At 34.9% G+C, this 22,219-nt stretch overlaps 1 protein-coding gene across 1 annotated transcript in view; it reads right to left on the reverse strand.

Annotated features, from left to right (window-relative positions):
* BRIP1 (BRCA1 interacting helicase 1) overlaps nucleotides 1-22,219 on the reverse strand; it is a 210,524-nt gene that overhangs the window by 169,786 nt on the left and 18,519 nt on the right.

Consider the following 22,219-nt stretch of genomic DNA (forward strand, 5'->3'; position numbering starts at 1 on the left):
CTGGCTGAAGTCGGACGCTTAACCGACTGCGCCACCCAGGCGCCCCAGCTGGACTTTATTACAATTAAAAAGTTCTGTGAAAAACAATGATGAAAAAATGAGAAAACAAGCCACAGACTAGAAGATATATTTACAAAAGACTTATCTGGTAAACAACTATTATCCAAAATATACAAAAAACTCTTAAAACTTAAGAAGGGGGGCACCTGGGTGGCTCAGTCGGTTGGGCGTCTGACTTCAGCTCAGGTCATGATCTCACAGCTCGTGAGTTCGAGCCCCGCATCGGGCTCTGTGCCAACAACTCAGAGCCTAGAGCCCGCTTCAGATTCTGTGTCTCCCTCTCTCTCTGCCCCTCCCCTGCTCATGCTCTGTCTCTGTCTCAGAAATAAATAAAAACATCAAAAAAATTAAAAAAAAAAAACTTAAGAAGAAAAAAATGACCCAATTTAAAAAATGAGTTTTTCAACCCTTTAGATCTTATTAAACATTTCATCAAAGAAGATATACAAATGGCAAATAAGCATATGAAAAGATTCTTAACATCAGATATCATCAGGGAAATGCAAACTAAAACAAAATACCACTACACACATATTAGAATGGTCAAAATCCAGAACACTGACAACACCATATGCTGATGAAAATGTGGAGCCACAGGTACTCTCATTCATTACTGGTGAAATACAAAATGGTACAGCCACAATAAAAGACAATTTGGTAATTTCTTAAAAAACTAAACATACTTTTACCATAAGGTCCAGCAGTCATGCTCCTTGGTATTTAACTAAAGGAGCTGAAAACTTATGTCCACAAAAAAACCTGCACACAGATGTTTACATCCACCTTATTCATATAAAATTTGGAAGTGACCAAGATATCCTCAAGAAAGTGAATGAATAAGCAAACTGTGGTACATCCAGACAATGGAATATTCAGCCATGAATAATGAGTTATCAATCCATGAAATAACACAGAGGAACCTTAAAAGCATATTACTAAGTGGGGCTCCTGGGTGGCTCAGTTGGTTGGGTGTCTGACTTCAGCTCAGGTCATGATTTTTTGGTCCATAAGTTCAAGCCCTGCGCCAGGCTCTGTGCTGACAGCTCAGTGCCTGGAGCCTGCTTCAGATTCTGTCTCCCTTTCTCTCTGTCCCTCTCCCAGTCACACTCTGTCTCTCTCTCTCTCTCAAAAATAAACAAACATTAAAAAAAATTAAAAAATGAAAGCACATTACTAAGTAAAGAAGCCAAACCAAAAAGACTACATACTATATGACTCCAACTGTATATAATATTCTGGGAAAGGTGAAACTATGGAGACAGTGAGTGAAAAGATCAGTGGTTGCCAGGGGCTTGGGGGTAAGTGGGGAGTAAAGAATAGGCAAAGCACAAAAGATTGTTAGGGCAGTAAAAATGCTCAGAAACATCATAATGTTGGAAACATGTTATTATACATTTGTCCAAACCCACTGAATATACAAACACTGAGTGTACTGTAATATAAACTATGGACTTTGGGCACTTAGGATGCGTTGATGTAGGTTCATCAATTTTAATAAGTGTACCATTCTGGCGCAGGATGTTGATAACGGGGTGCCTATGCATGTTGGCAGGGGGCAAGGCATGTACAGTAAATCTCTGTACTTTCTCTTCAATTTTGCTGTGCTCCTTAAACTGCTCCATAAAAATAAAATCTCAATAAAAAAAATAAAACTTGAAACATATAACTGAAGATTTGAAAATGTAACAGAATACTGTATTGTTCCAAAAAGTTGCCAAAAGATGGGGATAGAAGTGAAAATACAGTGGTAGAAGATTCTTATATATTATATGTGAAGTAAAATATTTTAAAGTACAATAAGATGCAAATTATAAACCTTAGAGCAACCCCAAACAAATGGTTATAGTTAAAAAAGCAATGGTAAAGACAGACTCCTAAAACATGATCAATTAATCAAAAAGAAAGCAGAAAAGGAAAGGAGAATAAGAAATAGTTCTGGCAAATAGAAAACTTACAACAACCATATTGATGATTACACTAAATGTACAATGGTGTCAAACTGGTGGGAAAAAGGAAGATTCAACTATGTACAAGAAATGCACTTAAAAATTTTTTTTTAAATGTTTTTACTTATTTTTGAGAGAGAGAGAGACCAAGCACAAACAGGGGAGGGGCAGAGAGAGAGGGAGACACAGAATCAGAAACAGGCTCTAGATTCTGAGCTGTCAGCACAGAGCAACATGCAGGGCTCAAACTCATAAACTGCAAGATCATGACCTGAGCCAAAGTCAGACGCTTAACTGACTGAGCCGTCCAGCTGCCCCCAAAAATGCATTTTAAATGTAAAGACACACATGGGTTAAAAGTAAAAGGATGAAAAAAGATACACTGTGCAAACACTAAGCATAAGAAAGCTAGCTGGCTATATTAATTAGACAAGGTAGATTTAAGAACAGACTCTCCTAGTGACAGATGGGTTAACTCACCAAGAAGACATCTTAAATGTGCACACAGGTAATAACAAAACTTAAGATCTAGGAGGTAAAAATTGACAGAATTGAAAGCAGCAGCAAATCCACAATTATAAGGCCTTCAGCACTCTTCTCTAATTTATAGGTAGATCAAAAAAATCAGTAAGGATATAGAAGACATAAACAACATAATAAGCCAACCTGACCTGACATTTATAGACTACTACACTGAATAAGTGAGTAGTAGTCTATAAATGAATACACATACTTAGCAAGAACTCTGAGTATTTATCAACGGATCATTAAATCTAAATGAACTGAAATCATATAGAATGTTCTCTAACCCCACCAAATTAGAAATCAACATGAGAAAAATATCTGTAGAGAAAACACCTATTTAGTGTTTATTTAGACATGTAAATAAATCCTCGGTCAGAGAAGAAATCACAAGGAAAGTTAGGGAAAAAAGTAAACTAGTATCAAAATCTGTGTGATACAGATAAACCAGTGCTTAGAGGGAAATGTAGAACTTTCAATGGCTGTCTTAGAAATAAAACAAAAAGGTTCAAAATCAATTATGCTTAAACCTCAAGCAGTTAAAAAAAGAGCAAATTAAATCCAAAGTACAACAAAGGAAATAAAGATAAAAGCAAAAATCAACTTAGTAGAAAATGGGAAAATATTAGAGAAAATGGAAAAACAAAGTTGTTTTTTAGAGATAATACAACTTATAGACCTCTGCCTACATTGATCAAAAAGAGAAACACAAATTATAAATGTCAGAAAGGAAGAGCTATCACTACAGATCCTGTATTTTTCAGAAAGGCTATTTTGAGCATTATACCAATGAATTTAAAAACTTGAATGAAATGGACAAATTTCTTGAGATGCTAATTACCAATTCAAGAAGCAACAGAAAATCTGAATAGTCCTATATTTATTTCAAGAATTAAATGTGTAGGGCACCTGGGTGGCTCAGTTGGTTAAGCGTCCAACTCTTGATTTTGCCTCAGGTCATGATCTCACGATTCATAAGATCTAGCCCTGCAATGGGGCTCCGCACTGACAGCATGGAGCCCTGTCAGCACCCTGTCAGCATGGAGCCTGCTTGGGATTCCCTCTAGCCCTCTCTCTGCTCCTCCCCCACTCATGCTGTCTATCTCAAAATAAACATTAAAAAAGAAAAATTAAGTGTGTAAGTTTTACTTACACAGAATAAGATGCAAAGTCCAGATGGCTTCACTAGTATATTCTATCAAAAATTTAAGGAAGAAATAATATCCATACATCCCAACTCATTTTATAAGGCTAGCCTTACCCTGATATCAAAACCAAACACATTCTAAAAAATAAAGACCAATATCCTTAAGAGCACAGATGCAAAAACAGCCTTAGCAAATTTAGCAAATCAAATCCAGCAACATATTAAAAGGGTCCTACACCATGACTAAGTGGGTTTTACCACAGGAATGTGAGTTTGGGTCCACAACCAAACCAATCATTATAACTCACCATATCAACAGGATATAAGAGGAAAATCCTATGATACCAATGGATGCAGTAAAATTTAAAACAGAAAATTCAACATCCATTCCTTATAAAAACTTTCAGCAAACTAGGAATAGAAAAAAAACTTCCTTAACGTAATAAAAGGTAGATATAAAATACTGATGGCAAATGTCATATTTAATGGTAAGAAACGTGAAAGATGCTTTCCCCTCAAGATGTGAACAGGCGAGGATATCCAATCTCACTACTCCAATTCAACCCTGTACTATATATCCTAGCTATTGGAATAAGGCAAGAAAATATGTTAAAAGTGAAACATTATTTAAAAAGTAAAATAATGTGGGGTGCCTGGGTGGCTCAGTTGGTTAAGCGTCCAACTTCAGCTCAGGTCATGATCTCACGGTTCATGGGTCCAAGCCTCACGTCGGGCTCTGTGCTGACAGCTCAGAGCCTAGAGCCTGCTTGGGAATCTGTGTCTCCCTCTCTCTCTGCCCCTCTCCTGCTCATGTTCTGTCTCTGTCTCAAAAATAAATAAAACATTTAAAAAACAATTTAAGAAAGTAAAATAATGTCTACTAGAGGATGTAAATATACAATTCTGTGTACTTAAAAAGTCCCACAAAATCTCCAATACCAACTAGAACCAAAAAATCACTCAGCAAAGTTGCAGGTTACATGGTCAATACACAAAAAACAAACTCTATCTCTACGGGAGCCTGGTGGCTCAGTGGGTTAAGTGTCCAGTTCTTGGTTTAGGCTCAGGTCATGATCTTGCAGTTTCATGAGCTCAAAACCGCGTCAGACTCTGCACTGGTAGTGCATAGCCTGCTTAGGATTCTCTCTCTCTCTCACCCTCCCCTACTCACACTATCTCTCTCTTAAAAATAAATAAACTTTAAAAAAATGAACTCTATTTCTGTAATATTAACACATAACTAGAAAAGAAAATTCCAAGTGGAATCATACAATATTTGTTCTTTTGTGTCTGGCTTATTTCTGTTCAAGGTTCATCTATGATGCAGCACATTTCAGAATTTCCTTCCTTTTTAAGGTTAAATATTCCATAGTATGTATATACCACATTTGTTTATCCATTCATGTATCAATGGACACTTGGGTTGTCTCTACTGTTTGGCTATTATTAACAATGCTGCTATGAATACTGGTGTACAAGTATCTGTTTCAGTACCTGCTTTCAATTCTTTTGGATACATACCTAGAAATGGAACTGCTGGAACATATGGTAATTCTATTTTTAACTTTTTGGAGAACTGGGAATAAGGTTTTTCAGTTAAAAATAGGAAAAGGAAGAAACTTACAATGAACCCTCTGGTACTAAAATGGAATTGTATCTATTGGTAGGAATACATAATTTTCAACACACAGAAAATATATAAATATAAATATATATATATATATAGAAGTGTATATTTGCACACACACACGTAATTACTAGCTCTGTCTGCTGAAAGGGCCTGGAATACCAATCGCAACAGCAATGAATAAAACTAACACCCAGAACTTGGCTTCTAAATATTATTTGCCACTAAAAAGAACCAGGGCTCCCTGGAAAAATGGCTGAATCCAAGAGTAGGCCAGGGAAAAGACCATATGATCCTGGAACACTTTGTGCCAGAAAGTAAGGAAATGCTCCAAGAATGATGGATACATGTCAGAAATACACAAGCAACTTGAATAAACTCCCACTTGAACATCTAAACAAATCATATAATAATGGATTATCACTCACTGAATAAAATGGGAAATCATGAGTCCATAAAGATATAAAATGAATAAATTTAATGTTTAGTGAGGACATGCTATTTATAAAGTTTCAGAGTTTCTCCCCAAAGTCTTCTTTAATTATAAAAGGAAAAAAAAATAACTTTATGGTGATGACTAGCAGTCATTACATTAATCAAATTATCAAAGTAATCATCAGTAATGCAACAAAATGAAACAATTTGCCACTTGACAGAATGCAATAGGTAGAATGGTAGAATGGGAAGCACTGCTTCTGTGACATTCCTGCCAAAGATATCTAGTCTTAATCTAATTATGATGAAGTCCCAAATTGAGAGACATCCTACAAAGGCTGTAATCTTGTATGAAAGTCAAGGAAAGACTAAGGAACTGTTCTAGACTGAAGAAGAGAGCAAAATGACAACTAAATGCAATGCATGATTCTGAACTGGATCCTTCTGCTGTAAAAGATTTATTGAGATAACTGACAAAACTTTGATCTAGTTCTGAGTATTAAATAGTAAAAATGAATCCGTTTTAATTTCCTAATTTTTATGGTTTTATCGTAGTTATATAAAAGAATGTCTTTGCTTATTGGGAATAGACACATAAGTATCCGAGGGTGATGCAGTTTTGGGTCAACAACTTACTCTCAAATGGCTCCAAGGAAAAAAAGATTTATTTGTATTATACTTCCAACTTTTGTATAATTTGGTGGCTATGTCAAATCTTAAAAAGCTAAAATAAACACACAACTGCATCTACTGGCCAGAGAGTTTGCCAATTAACAAAGTAGTATTCTAAAGTACAGTTATCTTTCTATATCCACTTATCCATGAGTGAAAATTTTCTGTACGGCAATTATAGATTCTATTCTCACTAAATATGTACACGTGTCAGCTGGATTGGTATACATATTTCATTAAGTATTTCTACATATCAAGAAAAATAACTGTTAATCTTTCTAAAGCATTAGCCAAGTTTACTCAGTGATAAAAAATATTGGAAAATTTTGAGAATTTTCCTTTGTATTGCCACTACAGAGGTCACTATTATGTTTTCTATAAACTTGCAAAAATTTTAATTATTGGAGCTGAAGGAAATTCCTTCAAGCAATTACTCATCCATTCTATCATCCTGTCCTTAAGTAAATTTGCAGATAAAGCAAGAGATTCACACTAATCCTGCTAACTTCTGGCCTCGCTTTCCAAGATTAAAATAGCATAGGACGGGGCGCCTGGGCAGCTCGGTCAGTTAAGCATCCGACTTCAGCTCAGGTCATGATCTTTCAGTTCATGGGTTCAAGCCCTGCGTCAGGCTCTGTGCTGACAGCTTGGAACCTGCTTTGGATTCTGCCTGTCTGTCTGTCTGTCTGTCTCTCTCTCTCTCTCTCTCTCAGTCCCTCCCCTGCTCATGCTTGGTGTCCCTCAAAAATAAATGAACACAAAAAAATTTTTATATAGATAAATAAATATTGAAAGTTAAGATAAAAAAAAAAAAAACAGGACAAGGGTTAGTAAACTATCTTTAAAGGGCCAGAGAGTAAATATTTTGGGTTTTGTGAGCCATATAGCTCTGTCCAACTACTCAACTCCAATGTTGCAGTACAAAAGCAGCCAATGACAGTATGTAAATGAACATAAACTATGTTCCCCCAAATTTATAAAAACAGGCAGCAGGTCATATTCAGCCCATGGGCTATAGTTTGCCAACTTCTGGCACAGAAGAAAGGTTACATCAAAAAAGTATTTATCAGGGCGCCTGGGTGGTTCGGTCAGTTAAGCGACCGACTTTGGCTCAGGTCATGATCTCATGGTTCCTGAGTTCGAGCCCAGCATCAGGCTCTGTGCTGACAGCGCAGAGCCTGGAGCTGCTTCAGATTCTGTGTCTCCCTCTCTCTCTGCCCCTCCCCTACTCATGCTCTGTCTCTCTCTCTCTCTCTCAAAAATAAATAAACATTAAAAAAAATTTTTTTAGGGGCGCCTGGGTGGCTCAGTCAGTTAAGTGTCTGACTTCAGCTCAGGTCATGATCTCACGGTCCATGAGTTCGAGCCCCGCGTCAGACTCTGTGCTGACGGCTCAGAGCCTGGAGCCTGTTTCGGATTCTGTGTCTCCCTCTCTCTCTGACCCTCCCCCATTCATGCTCTGTCTCTCTCTGTCTCAAAAATAAATAAACGTTAAAAAAAATTTTTTTTAATATTTTTTTAAAGTAGGTATCAAACCAGACCAGTTATGATTTAGATTCTTAAAAACCTTTTTATGACCATAATATATTAGGCGAAAAGTAAAAGCAATATACACTATAATCTAAATTTTGTAAAAAAAAAAAAACAAAAAAATTTTTTAAAAAGTATGTGCATAATACATATTATATGTATGTTTTATACACATATGTTATATAACAAAAATGGCCACAAATTCTTCCCATCTCTATATGGAAGCCCCTTTGCAAGGTCACTTTATAGGTCTTCCACCCAAGAAATGAACTCCACCACTTGAATCTGGGTTTGGCCACGTGATTTGCTTTGGTGACTAAGACATTAGCAAACATGACACAGAGACTCAAAAGGTATTTGCACACTGGGGTTTGCTCTCTTGCTGCTTCTAGAACCCTGGGGCCACCACATACAAAAGCCAAGATTAGATGATGAGAGATACCCACCAGTCTCAACCAACTGCCAACCAACCCCCAACAAAGAGTTGCTTAGCTGACCTACAGTTGACCTGCAGCTGAACACAGATGCATGAGTGGCCCAGCTGAGATCAGCAGAAGAAATGCCCAGCTGAGCCCAGCCTAAATTGCTGATCCCCAGAATAGTGAGCCAAATAAATGGTTGGTTTATTAGATAGTAATGGGTAACTAATTGCGTGTGTGTGTATGTGTGTGTGTTAAGAATAGATAGCAAGTAAAATATCAGGGCTGATACTAAGGAAATAGTTGAATTAAAGATTCATGTTAATAATTTTTTTTGTTTTGGTTTGGTTTTGTTTTTGTTTTGTGTGTGTGTTTTCTTTTTTTTTAATTTTTAATGTTTATTTATTTATTTATTTATTTAAATATATGAAATTTATTGTCAAATTAGTTTCCATACAACACCCAGTGCTCATCCCAAAAGATGTCCTCTTCAATGCCCATCACCCACCCTCCCCTCCCTCCCACCCCCCATCAACCCTCAGTTTGTTCTCAGTTTTTAAGAGTCTCTTATGCTTTGGCTCTCTCTCCCACTCTAACCTCTTTTTTTTTTTTTTTTTAATAATTTAAGTACACATTTATTTTGGTGTTTTCCAAATTTCCACTAAAGAACAGATAACACCTTTATTTCAAAAAACTTCAATGTCATTAAAAAACACATAATTCAACATGAAATGAAAAGTATAATGATGAAAAGTAAATGAAAATGAAAAGTATTTTTCATAATTTCCACTAAATACTGAGAGTCTAAATATATGGACATTCTTGACCTGATGCATTTGAATGAGCAAACAGATTTTACGTTCTATCAAAATTCGGGGATAAATAGTTACAGTTATATAGAAAACTAAGCAAATGACAACACAAATATTAGTAGTGAAAAAAATAAAACCTAGTTTGGGGGAAGAACTGTAACCATAGTAGAAAACTGGTTATGCTTTTCATGATATTTATGTAATTACAATACTGTAAACACTAAATGTAAGGCTTTAGGCAGACAAGTAATGGGACAATTTAAAAAGGATACCAGGAAGGCAAGAGAAGGTATCTAAAACCAAAAATTCAAGAAAAAAGCTGTACATGTTATTCTTTAAAAAATAAATAAATACCCAAGTATTTAATAAGTAAAATGATTAAAATTATTGGCTTCAAATAGTAGGAAATGGACCGCAGCAACTTCTTACTCAACACATCTCCAGAGGCAAGGGACACAAAAGCAAACATGAACTATTGGGACCTCATCAAAATAAAAAGCTTCTGCACAGCAAAGGAAACAATCAGCAAAACTCAAAGGCAACCGACGGAATGGGAGAAGATATTTGCAAATGACATATCAGATAAAGGATTACTATCCAAAATCTATACAGAACTTATCAAACTCAACACCCAAAATACAAATAATCCAGTGAAGAAATGGGCAAAAGACATGAATAGACACTTCTCCAAAGAAGACATCCAGATGGCCAACCAACACATGAAAAAATGCTCAATGTCACTCATCATCAGGGAAATACAAATCAAAACCACAATGAGATACCACCTCACACCTGTCAGAATGGCAGACATTAACAACTCAGGCAACAACAGACGTTGGCGAGGGTGTGGAGAAAGAACACCTCTTTTGCACTGCTGGTGGGAATGCAAGCTGGTGCAGCCACTCTAGAAAACAGTATGGAGGTTCCTCAAAAAATTAAAAATAGAACTACCTTATGACCCAGCAATTGCACTACTAGGTATTTATCCAAGGGATACAGGTGTGCTGTTTCGAAGGGGCACATGCACCCCCATGTTTATAGCAGCACTACCAACAATAGCCAAAGCATGGAAAGAGCCCAAGTGTCCATCGATGGATGAATGGATAAAGAAGATATGATGTATATATAATACACACACACACACACACACACACACACACACACAGTGGAGTGTTACTCGGCAATCAAAAAGAATGAAATCTTTCCACTTGCAACAATGTGGATGGAACTAGAGGATGGAACTAATTTTGATGCTAATCAAAATTAGTCAGAAAAAGACAAATATCATATGACTTCACTCATGTAAGGAATTTAAGATACAAAACAGATGAACATAAGGGAAAGGTAGCAAAAATAATAAAAAACAGGGAGGAGTACAAAAACATAAGAGATTCTTAAATATGGAGAACAGAGGATTACTGGAGGGGTTGTAGGAGGGGGTATGGGGTAAATGGGTAAGGCGCATTAAGGAATCTACTCCTGAAATCATTGTTGCACTATATGCTAATTAATTTGGATGTAAATATAAAAAAATAAATTAAATAAAAAATTTTTTTAAATAGTAGGAATTGGAGAATAGAAATAGGCATTTGTTCAATGCCATATCTTTGACTCTAACTACATACATATATACATACTTTGAAAGTATAAAAAAAGTAAAAGTATAAAATTTAAAGAGAAAAACAGTCTAGGAACCAATCCAAGTATATATAACAATTTAGTGTACGATTATGACAAATATTTATATCAGGAAAAATTATTTTTTAATTGACACTGGGACAACTGATCATCCACTTAGAAAAGCATACAATTAGAGCATCAACTCATACATATACAAAAATAAACCCTATAAATAAAAAAGTTAAATGTTAAAAAAAAATTTTAACTATACTGAATTATGAAAAATATATATTGCTCACAATTTTTTAAAATTTTAGTTTAAAACTCTTGAGTAGGTAAAATACACAAAATATTTAAGATAATTTAATATTTCTCTAAATACAGATTAACTGTTTAAAAGCAGATATTTAACACCAGACATATTGAATAATATCATCTATTTTCTCTTGCACAGGGTTTTTTTCTCACCAGCCAAGAAAAAAAAATTACCCAGCCATTCCTTTTCTCTGTCTTTTCCCCATTTATAATCAATGAATCTATTTGCATTCAATTTTAGAGCTAGGCTCAAGTCATGCTTCTATCATTTACATACTCAAACAGTCTGATATCTTTGGGCTTGAATTTTCTCACATATAAAATGAATCTAGTATCTACTCAATTTTCTTCACAGTGCTAATGAAAGGATTACATAAGAGAACATATAAATTGCCTGGCACAAATATATATTCCAAAAAGCTATCACATTATCATTATTATTAACCCTTTAAGAAATACAGATTATTAAGCGTCTGGCATATCATAGGTTTCAAAATTTTTGTTGCCTTGAATAAATTATACTCTAACTAATTGGTAATTTTAACAACTTGTTCTTACAGCAATTAGAGAAATCAAAAGGTGTTTCCAATCTCTTGTTTATATTAAGCACCAATGTACCTCTTGTTCCCTGAAGTCATTATTTGATCTCTTATTTTTGTGTGCTAGTACATAAAACACTACCACCAAAACGTACTGCAGAAAGACAAAAAAACATTTTAAAACCTGCTTTAAGTCTTCTCTATTTAACAGTACTGTCACACCTCCTTTAGTACATGGATCTGAGTAAAACTTGTAAGCTACAGAAACCATGATAAATCATGTACTTTCTCAACTTTGGCTATTTTTTCATTCATTTATTAAACAAATGTGAAAGTACCTACTAGGTGCAGGTCCTGTGCCAGATGCTGGTTATTAAAAAGGCAGTAAGGGAGACATAACACTTGTCCTTATGGACAGCCTGGCAAGGAGGCAAACAAAACAGTTAAACCTACAAATAAAATATATAATTATAAACTTCAGGAAGCATTATAAAGAAAAGGACAGGGTGTTGAGAGACAGACTAAAAGAGGAACTAATGTTAAATTAATTACTTGTATGGTACTGAATATAATATGGCCTATTACAGTACAGAAAAGCACTTTCACCTAAGTTCATCTGGAAGAGTTTATTCACAGGCAGAATAATGAGGAGGTTGAGAGAATCAATTCTAGGCCAGACTAAGTTTTAAACCAGAGTCTACTCATCAGCTTTGTGACATGACCAAGCTACTTAAATTCTCTATGCCTCAATTTCTACATCTGTAATTGGGGAAAATACCAATACCTTTCTCAAAGGGCTATTGTAAGGATTAAGTTAAATTCTTTCATTTTATTTTGAAAATTGTCAAATCCACAGAAAAATTAAAAGAACTTACAATAGGCATTACCTCACATGAACCTGTACTTACCAGGTGAATTAATATTTCTAGAATGTTTAGTAGAGTTTCTGGCACATAGTAAGCAAGCATTGTATCACTACATAAGCAGTTATATTAAAAGTAAATTAAACTTTGAGAAAATGACTTGTAACATACTTTCAGAGAAAACTGGCCATTTTCTGCTGAGATCCTAGAAAATATCTTAAATTTTAAAGGGAGAGTGGGGGAGAGAGAGAGAGAGAGAGAGAGAGGGAAAGACAGAGACAAAAGAGGAAAAAAAGGAGAAAATATCCCAAGGTTTGCCCAATGTCAACTTTATCAGAAGGTCAACAGCGCACTCTACTGGACCCACATCTCTTCTACACACTAGGCAAAGGTAATAAATAAATGCTACTGCTACACTAAATCAAAAAATATAACTACTTTTATAAAAGTATATAGCCAATGTAAGCCTTTATTTAATGAAGAAATAAAAATCAGATATAAGCATAAGAATGAGTCTATAATAATACCTCACCTAGGAGTGCCTGGCTGGTTCAGTTCAGTGGAGCATGAAACTCTTGATCTCAGGGTTATAAAAAAACAAACAAAAAAAAACAACAAAAAAAACCCCCACCTAACCTATTGTGAAAATTTACTGAAAGTGAAGAGAATATAAATAAGTTCTTAAGAAAATGATTATGAATGGTGGAATAAAGTAAAATCAGAATGGTAACACTCTATTAAAAAACGATGGTTCTCTTAATTTATTTTGACGTGAGAGACTAATGGCTTTTCTAGATCTCTGATGTATGAATGATTAGTATAAACGAAAGAATCTAAAATGTAAGGAAAGAGAATAAACAGTGGACAATGGATGGTAATTATAAAAGAGAGGAAATATTGACACCATTTTCTGACTTGAAGAGAGAATGAGTATACTTGAGATGACAGGATGGTAAAAAGACAACTACCCAATTCTCTAATCAACAGGCTGGAAACTAAATTATTTTAAAGAAAACTAAGAAAATTTTAAGAGAAAAACTTAAAAAGTTTAATGTCAAGTTTAGATAAAAAGAGAAATCATTACACTAATTTATCATTTCATTTATGAAGGAGTTTTTCAAAAAAATATAACTATGGATTTTAAAAGTATGAAGACTATAATATTTACATTTTTTAGGAATAAGAGAACTAAACCATTAATTTATGAATACAAATATAACTATCCTTCCAAAAATAAGTTGTCTTTCCTAATACCATCTTATAAGAGCCAAAACAGAAAAAGCATCCTTAGAATTTAGAAGTGTTAGAGCTAAAAGCAATATAAGGTATATAAAATCTAGTTCCACTTTCCTTTTCCTCCCATTTGAAGGAACAGGTCCTAAAAAGATATGTTACTTACCCAAGTCTCTCAATTTAGCTTATTTAAGATGTTTAGATTATCTAGATTAAAATATGATATACAAAATGTGAGGCATATCATCTATCAACCAGGAAAAGTTCTAAAATATGGACTGCATTTAAAAAAATACTTTATCTAAAGTTTTGGTGATAAAATGATTTCAGAGGCTGCTATACAATAAATATTAAATCTTATGAAACTATATATTTTTCTTCCACTTCTTTATGAAATCATGTATTCCAAAATTTATAGAAAATACTTTTGTGATTTATAATAAGCCACGTAGCAAAGATTATGAAATGTTATACAATGGTGAAAAAAACAATGTCTTCAATATTTGGTGCTGGAAAAATGGACGGTAATATGCAAAAGAATGAAACACAATCATCTTCTTAGACCATACTCAAATACCAACTTAACATAGATTAAAGACTCGAACATAAGACCTGAAATCATAAAACTCCTAGAAGAAAACATAGGTAGTAAGCTCCCGTGTCAGGTCTTAGCAATGATTTTTTTAATCTGACACCAAAAGCAAAAGCAACAAAACAAAAATAAGCAAGTGTGACTATATCAAACTAAAACACTTCTGCACAGTAAAGAAAACCATCAGCAAAATAAAAAGGCAACCTACAAAACAGGAAGAATTATTTGCAAACCAAATGTCCGATAAGAGGCTAAAACCCAAAATATACAAAGAACTCATAGGACTCAATAGCAAAAAAAAAAAAAAAAAAAAAAAATCCAATTTAAAAATGGGCAAAAGATCTGAGAAAAGACATACAGATGGCCAACAGGTATATAAGAAGGTACTCAACATCAGTAACCATCTGGTAAGTGCAAATCAAAACCACAGTGAGCTCTCACTTCACACCTGTTAGAATGACTATTATCAAAAAGACAAGAAATAACAAATGTTGGTGAGGATGTGTGGCAAAAGGAACCCTTGTGCACTTCTGGTGGGAATGTAAATTAGTGTAGCCACTATGGAAAACAGTACAGATATTACTAAAAAATTAAAAACATAACATATGATCCAGCAATTCCATGTCTGGGTACTGGTCCAAAGGAAATAAAATCACTATCTCAAAAGATACAGGTACCCTTGTGTTCACTGCAACATTACTTATCATAGCTGAGATATGGAAGCAATCTAAGTATCCATCATTGGATGAATGGATAAAGAAAATGTGGTATATATAAATATATACAATAGGTTATTCAGCCATAAAAAGAATGAAATCTTGTAATTTGCAACAACATGGATGGACAGACTTCAAGGACATTATACTAAGTGAATTAAGTCAGAGAAAGACAAGTACCATATGCTCTCACTTATATGTGAAATCTAAAAAAAATAAAAATACACAAAAAAAACATGCTCATAGATATAGAGAAGAGACTGGCAGTTGCCAGAGGTAGGGGAGTGGTGTGGGAGAAATGGGTGAAGGCATAAACTTCCAGTTATAAAATAAATCATACACCAATAATGAAGCAACAGAAAGAGAAATCAAGGAATCGATCCCATTTACAATTGCACCAAAACCCATAAAATACCTAGGAATAAATCCAACCAAAGAGGTGAAAAATCTATACACTGAGAACTATAGAAAGCTTATGAAAGAAACTGAAGACGACACAAAAAAATGGAAAAATATTCCACGCTCCTGGATAGGAAGAACAAATATTGCTAAAATGTCAATACAACCCAAACCAATCTACATATTCAATGCAATCCTTATCAAAATAAGGATTCTAGCATTCTTCACAGAGCTAGAACAAAGAATCCTAAAATTTGTATGGAACCAGAAAAGACCCCGAATAGCCAAAGCAATCTTGAAAAAGAAAACCAAAGCTGGAGGCATCACAATCCCAGACTTCAAGATGTATTACAAAGCTGTAGCCATCAAGACAGTATGGTACTGGCACAAAAACAAGACACTCCGATCAATGGACGAGAATAGAGAACCCAAAAACGGACCTACAAATGTATGGCCAACTAATCTTTGACAAAGCAGGAAAGAATATCCAATGAAATAAAGACAGTCTCTTCAGCAAGTGGCACTGGGAAAACTGGACAGCAACATGCAAAAAAATGAACCTGGACCACTTTCTTACACCATACACAAAAATAAACTCAACATGGATGAAAGACCTAAATAAATGTAAGACAGGAAGCCATCAAAATCCTCAAGGAGAAAGCAGGCAAAAACCTCTTTGACCTTGGCTGCAGCAACTTCTTACTCAACACATCTCCAGAGGCAAGGGACACAAAAGCAAACATGAACTATTGGGACCTCATCAAAATAAAAAGCTTCTGCACAGCAAAGGAAACAATCAGCAAAACTCAAAGGCAACCGACGGAATGGGAGAAGATATTTGCAAATGACATATCAGATAAAGGATTACTATCCAAAATCTATACAGAACTTATCAAACTCAACACCCAAAATACAAATAATCCAGTGAAGAAATGGGCAAAAGACATGAATAGACACTTCTCCAAAGAAGACATCCAGATGGCCAACCAACACATGAAAAAATGCTCAATGTCACTCATCATCAGGGAAATACAAATCAAAACCACAATGAGATACCACCTCACACCTGTCAGAATGGCAGACATTAACAACTCAGGCAACAACAGACGTTGGCGAGGGTGTGGAGAAAGAACACCTCTTTTGCACTGCTGGTGGGAATGCAAGCTGGTGCAGCCACTCTAGAAAACAGTATGGAGGTTTCTCAAAAAATTAAAAATAGAACTACCTTATGACCCAGCAATTGCACTACTAGGTATTTATCCAAGGGATACAGGTGTGCTGTTTCGAAGGGGCACATGCACCCCCATGTTTATAGCAGCACTACCAACAATAGCCAAAGTATGGAAAGAGCCCATATGTCCACCAATGGATAAATGGATAAAGAAGATGTGGTGTGTATACACACACACACACACACACACACACACACACACACACAGTGGAGTGTTACTCGGCAATCAAAAAGAATGAAATCTTGCCACTTGCAACAACGTGGATGGAACTAAAGGGTATTATGCTAATCAAAATTAGTCAGTCAGAGAAAGACAAATATCATATGACTTCACTCATGTAAGGAATTTAAGATACAAAACAGATGAACATAAGGGAAGGGAAGTAAAAATAATATAAAAACAGGGAAGGGAAGAAAACATATGAGACTCTTAAATATAGAGAATAAACAAAGGGTTGCTGGAGGGATTGTGGGTATTTGGGTAAATGGGTAAGGGGTATTAAGGAATCTACTCCTGAAATCATTGTTGCACTATATGCTAACTTGGAAGTAAATTTAAAAATTAATTAATTAATTAATTAATTAATTATGTCATGAAGATGTAAAATAGCACTTTGACCATGGTTTATATCTGAAAGTTGCTAAAAGAATAAATCTTTAAAGTTCTCATCACAAGAAAAAAAAAATTTTTGTAATTATAAAAGGTGACAGATGTTAACTAGACTTATTGTGGTGATCATTTCATAGTGTATACAAATATCGAATCATCATGTTGCACACCTGAAAATATGTCAATTATACCTCTATTAAAAAGAAAAAAAAGAGAGAGAGGAGGAAATGCTTCTGTACCAGAAGTAAATAAGTTTCTTCTTTTTTTTTTTTTAACGTTTATTTATTTTGAGAGAGAACAAGAGAGAGAGTTTGTGCGTGGGGAAGGGGCAGAGAGGGAGGGGAGAGGTTCCCAAGCAGGCTCCATGCTGTCAGCGTGGAGCCCGACATGGAGCTCGAACCTGCAAACTGGGAGATCATGACTGACCCGCAATCAAGATTCGGATGCTCAACCGACTAAGCCACCCATGCACCCTGCAAAGTAAGTTTCTAACAGGAAGAAAAAAAAAAAATTTCTATACTCAAAGATTCCTTTCTTTAAATAAACTACCTCTACTCATAGCCCCATTATTCTTTTTCACATCCATGGAAATGATTAGCTTGAGAAAATGCTTTTGAAAAACTAGATATGTTACCTAGTGCTAAATGTCTATGAGATTTACACTAAAAATGCTACCATCCACTTTTAAAATTAAAATGACAGTTAAAACACACAAATCTATATATTTTCTTAACAATTTACTAAAATACAAAAAGATTAACTACTATTTTATATTTTGTACTGAGTATGATTCGATCGTAACTGCTTATTCTAATATTGTTAGGAAGAAAAAGTATCATTGAAAATACAGATCATTTTACCTGAGTATTTGTGACTTTTTCCCTAATCATTCAGAAATTACCTAAAATTACTTTATACCTTTATGTTTTTGACTCCAGACTACAAAAAAAAGAATATTAGAGCTCAACCACATGGTCTTTCTGTATTTGCAAAAGTACTCTAGTGATGATAAATTTACTTTATCTATGTTGAATTAGTATGGCATATACCACTTACGTCTTCTTACAAACCAAAGTTCTATGTCACACTAGTGAAATGTTATCATTTTAGTTACTAGATTTGAGAAATTTAGTTTAACAAATCTTTAAAGTTATAAGAAATTATCAGAAAACCATACCTTTAATCTTGTAAGTAATGTATCACCCACCTATAAAAATTATCCCATTTCTACAGTAATATAGTTATACTACCTACAGCCAAGGAGAAAAACTTATAAATTCTGGTTTAAAATATAACCGATATGGGGCACCTGGGTGGCTCAATAAGTTAAGCGTCCGACTTCGGCTCAAGTCCTGATCTCACTGTTCATGGGTTTAAGCTTCACAATGGGCTCTGCACTGACAGCGTGGAGCCTGGAGTCTGCTTCTAATTGTCTCCCTCTCTCTCTCAAAAATAAACACATAAACTTTAAAAATATAACCAATATAAAGATAGGGATATACAGGTATAAATGCAATTATACTTTACCAATAAGAAGACCATAATAAATGATGAACATAGTACATAACCAAAAGGAGAAATTGATCAAAGCACTTAGCTAAAAATTAAGGTATCCAGCCAGGAAGTCTGCTTATGGTCATGTGGTCTAGACTCTAAACAGGTTTAGCCATAGACATCCTTACCAGATATTAAAAGAATATGTTACTTAATTATAAATCTAATTCCTCAAAATTAGTATCAAGCAATACTATATATTTTAGCAGCATTTAAAGATAACTATATATATTTGATATTAATATTATATAATACCTTTAGTAGCAGCACACAAATATGTAGCCATTTGCTGCTATTATTGCTACTGCTGCTACTTCTACCACTTATCACTTAATAAGCTCTAAAATATGCTAAGTATACTCTAATCACTTTATAAGCAATCTTTTAATGTTTATTTTTGAGAGAGATAGTGTGAGTAGGGGAGGGGCAGAGAGAGAGGGAGGCAGAATCTGAAGCAGGCTCCAGTCTCCGGGTTGTCAGCACAGAGCCCAACACCAGGCTTGAACCCACGGACCACAAGATCATAACCTGACCTACCCAGGCGCCCTTACTCTTACCACTTTATAAATATTTACCAGTTTAATCCTCCTAACAGCCCTGTGAGAGAGGTACTATTACTAGCCCTGTTCAACAAATGGAGAAACTGAAGTAAAAATAGCTCACAGTAGAAAAACTTAATCAAGATTACATAGGTGTAAAGAGCAGAGTTGTGATTAAAACCCAGGTAGTCTGATTCAAGCTCATTCTCTTAACCAATAAAAACAAAACGAAATTTAAAAATCCATTTCTCTAATTTTAATTATTACCAATCACAGCTTATCCTATACTTGATTTCTTTATTCTTGAGGCTTCTACATAATGTTTCTTTCCTTTATATTGATATTAGAATACTGCTTATAGGACTCCAGGATTTCTGAGAGGCATTTTAGAGAGAATGTAAAATAAAGTGATTAGAGCATTTGCCAGAGTATCATACTGTTTAGATAGGATTTAGCTCTAGTATTTGCTAGCTTTGTGACCTTAAGCAAAGTACTTAATTCTCAGAGTATCCTTATCTATAAAATGGGAATAACAATAGTAACTGCCTATGCCATTGTAAGAATTAGAGAAGATTCTAACTAACACATATTTAGCAGGCAACTAATATACACCATATGCTATTCTAGGTACTAGGGATACTTATGAAAAAGACTGACATTACATTCTAACAGGACAGATAGATAATAAACAGGTAAATAAATAAATTCAAACAGTAAGAGCTATGAAGAAAATAAGGCACTGTGAAAGAAAATGAGGTAGAAAACATTGGCAGAGGCAAACACACAGTATATATTATTATTGACAATTTAACATTAAAGGCTCCTAAGATGACTTTTCCCCATTTAGTATTTTTAAGAATTTAAAGGAAGACTCTTTGAGGGCAGGGAATATAGTTTTCATTCATTCAGTCTTTAACTAGGTTTCCTAGCACAAAGGTAGGTACTTGGACCATAAAGATGAATGTAACAGTCACGGCCTTCAAGGAGGTCTCAATATGCTAGAAAACCTGGTGTTGTCCTTAATGGAACTTAGAGCCTTGTAAAGAAGATAGTAAGAGTAAGGTAAGTGTTAAAAACCAAAAAGTACAAGGAACATTCAGATGGGAATCTAACTCAAAATTGGGGATGTCAAAGGCAGCTTCCTGAAGAATTAGCAGAAGCTGGTCAAAAAAAAAAAAAAAAAAGAGGAAGAAGGAGAAAGGGCAAAAGAAAATAAAAAGTTTATAGAGGACTTATGATTGTACAGATAAACAGGAAGGCTTATAAGCCATCTAAAGACTTCTAGGGGTGCCTCGGTGCCTCTAGGGGTAACTCAGTCAGTTAAGTGTCTGACTTAGGCTTCAGGTCATGATCTCACAGTTTGTGCGTTTGAGCCCCATGTCGGGCTCTGTGCTGACAGCTCAGAGCCTGGAACCTGCTTAGGATTCTGGGTCTCCTTCTCTCTCTGCCCCTCACCTGTTTGCTCGCTTGCTCTTTCTCTCTCTCGTTCTCTCTCAAAAATAAATAAAACATTAAAAAAATAAAATAAAATAAGGACTTCTAGAATTTGTCCCCAGAGTCAATGAGTTTTTTCATCTCCTCCCTGAAAAATTAAGAGTACAGACAGAACATATGAAACAATAGTTTTTAAGATACAGGATTTCAGGTAAGAAAGAGTGATCCCTGAAAGATAGGAAATAAATGCAATAGGTCCTATAATCGCCTAGGCTTACTGCCTTGAGAGTTTCTAGGCTGTGCCATGGGGAGGGGGAACCAAGATATAGCCCAGCAAACCTGAATTTAAGAGACTCTGCTCTTCAGTCCAGAAAAATGGGAAGACTAAAGTTCACAGGGAAGAATATTAAAGTGGAGATAGCTGCACAAAGAATGAATTCCAGAGATCTGCAGACAGACCTCTCAAATATCTAGCAGGGTATTAGTCAGCATATATGAGAGAGTAAACAATCCAAGAGAGCAGAAAGAATCACCCTAAATGATGAGGCACTCACACAGGGCATGGAACAGTGCCTGTTCCCACCAGCCAGACTAGAAAATCTAACAATTCATAGAGCATTAGGTAGAGGACTCAGAAGGAGCTAGCCTCTACTGAGGTAACCCACAACTAAACCCTGCTCAGATCCCACCTAACAAATCCTAGAAGCAGATTAAAAGCATCAAGCTGATTCCCTGTAACTTAACTGTATCTCAGAATAAAATTCAAGAGTATTTATAAAAATATAACAACACCCAGCACCCAGCAGGTAAAATTCACAACATCTGAAATTTAATTTAAAAATTTAATTAAAAAAAAGGCACGATTCCATTTATATAAAACTATGGATATGAAAACTAATCTACAGTGACTGAAAAAAAAAAAAAACAAAACTCTAGAGTTGCCTGGAGATGGAGGGATGGGGTAGAAAAAGGTCCACTGGTCTATCTTGCACTTAGGATGGATCTTTTCCAGGTATCATTTCATAATATCATGCACAGGCCATTTAGAAAATATTTGGTTCACTGATTTTACAGATCTTATAAGTGGTAATACATTTCATTATATAATATCAAAAAGTCACACTGTATATCACCACCAATATCATTAGGAAAGTCTACAAGTACCATAAACTGCCAAGTTCACAGTGGCATATACAGTTTTCAAAATTCTGATTTTCAATCAAATTTTATCAGGCTTACTTTATTTCAAGAATTGCCATAGTTTATCTGTCAGTCATTCTTTCAAGTAAAAATAATGTTCCATGAAAAATGTGGCTAGTTTAGCTAACAATTCAAACTATTCTACAAGTGCTTTTCCTCAAGATAATCATCCTATTCTGCATGCAAAATGTTTTGAGTACTGCT

The sequence above is a fragment of the Prionailurus bengalensis genome, chromosome E1 (genome assembly GCF_016509475.1).
Source record: "Prionailurus bengalensis isolate Pbe53 chromosome E1, Fcat_Pben_1.1_paternal_pri, whole genome shotgun sequence".
Classification (NCBI taxonomy): domain Eukaryota; kingdom Metazoa; phylum Chordata; class Mammalia; order Carnivora; family Felidae; genus Prionailurus; species Prionailurus bengalensis.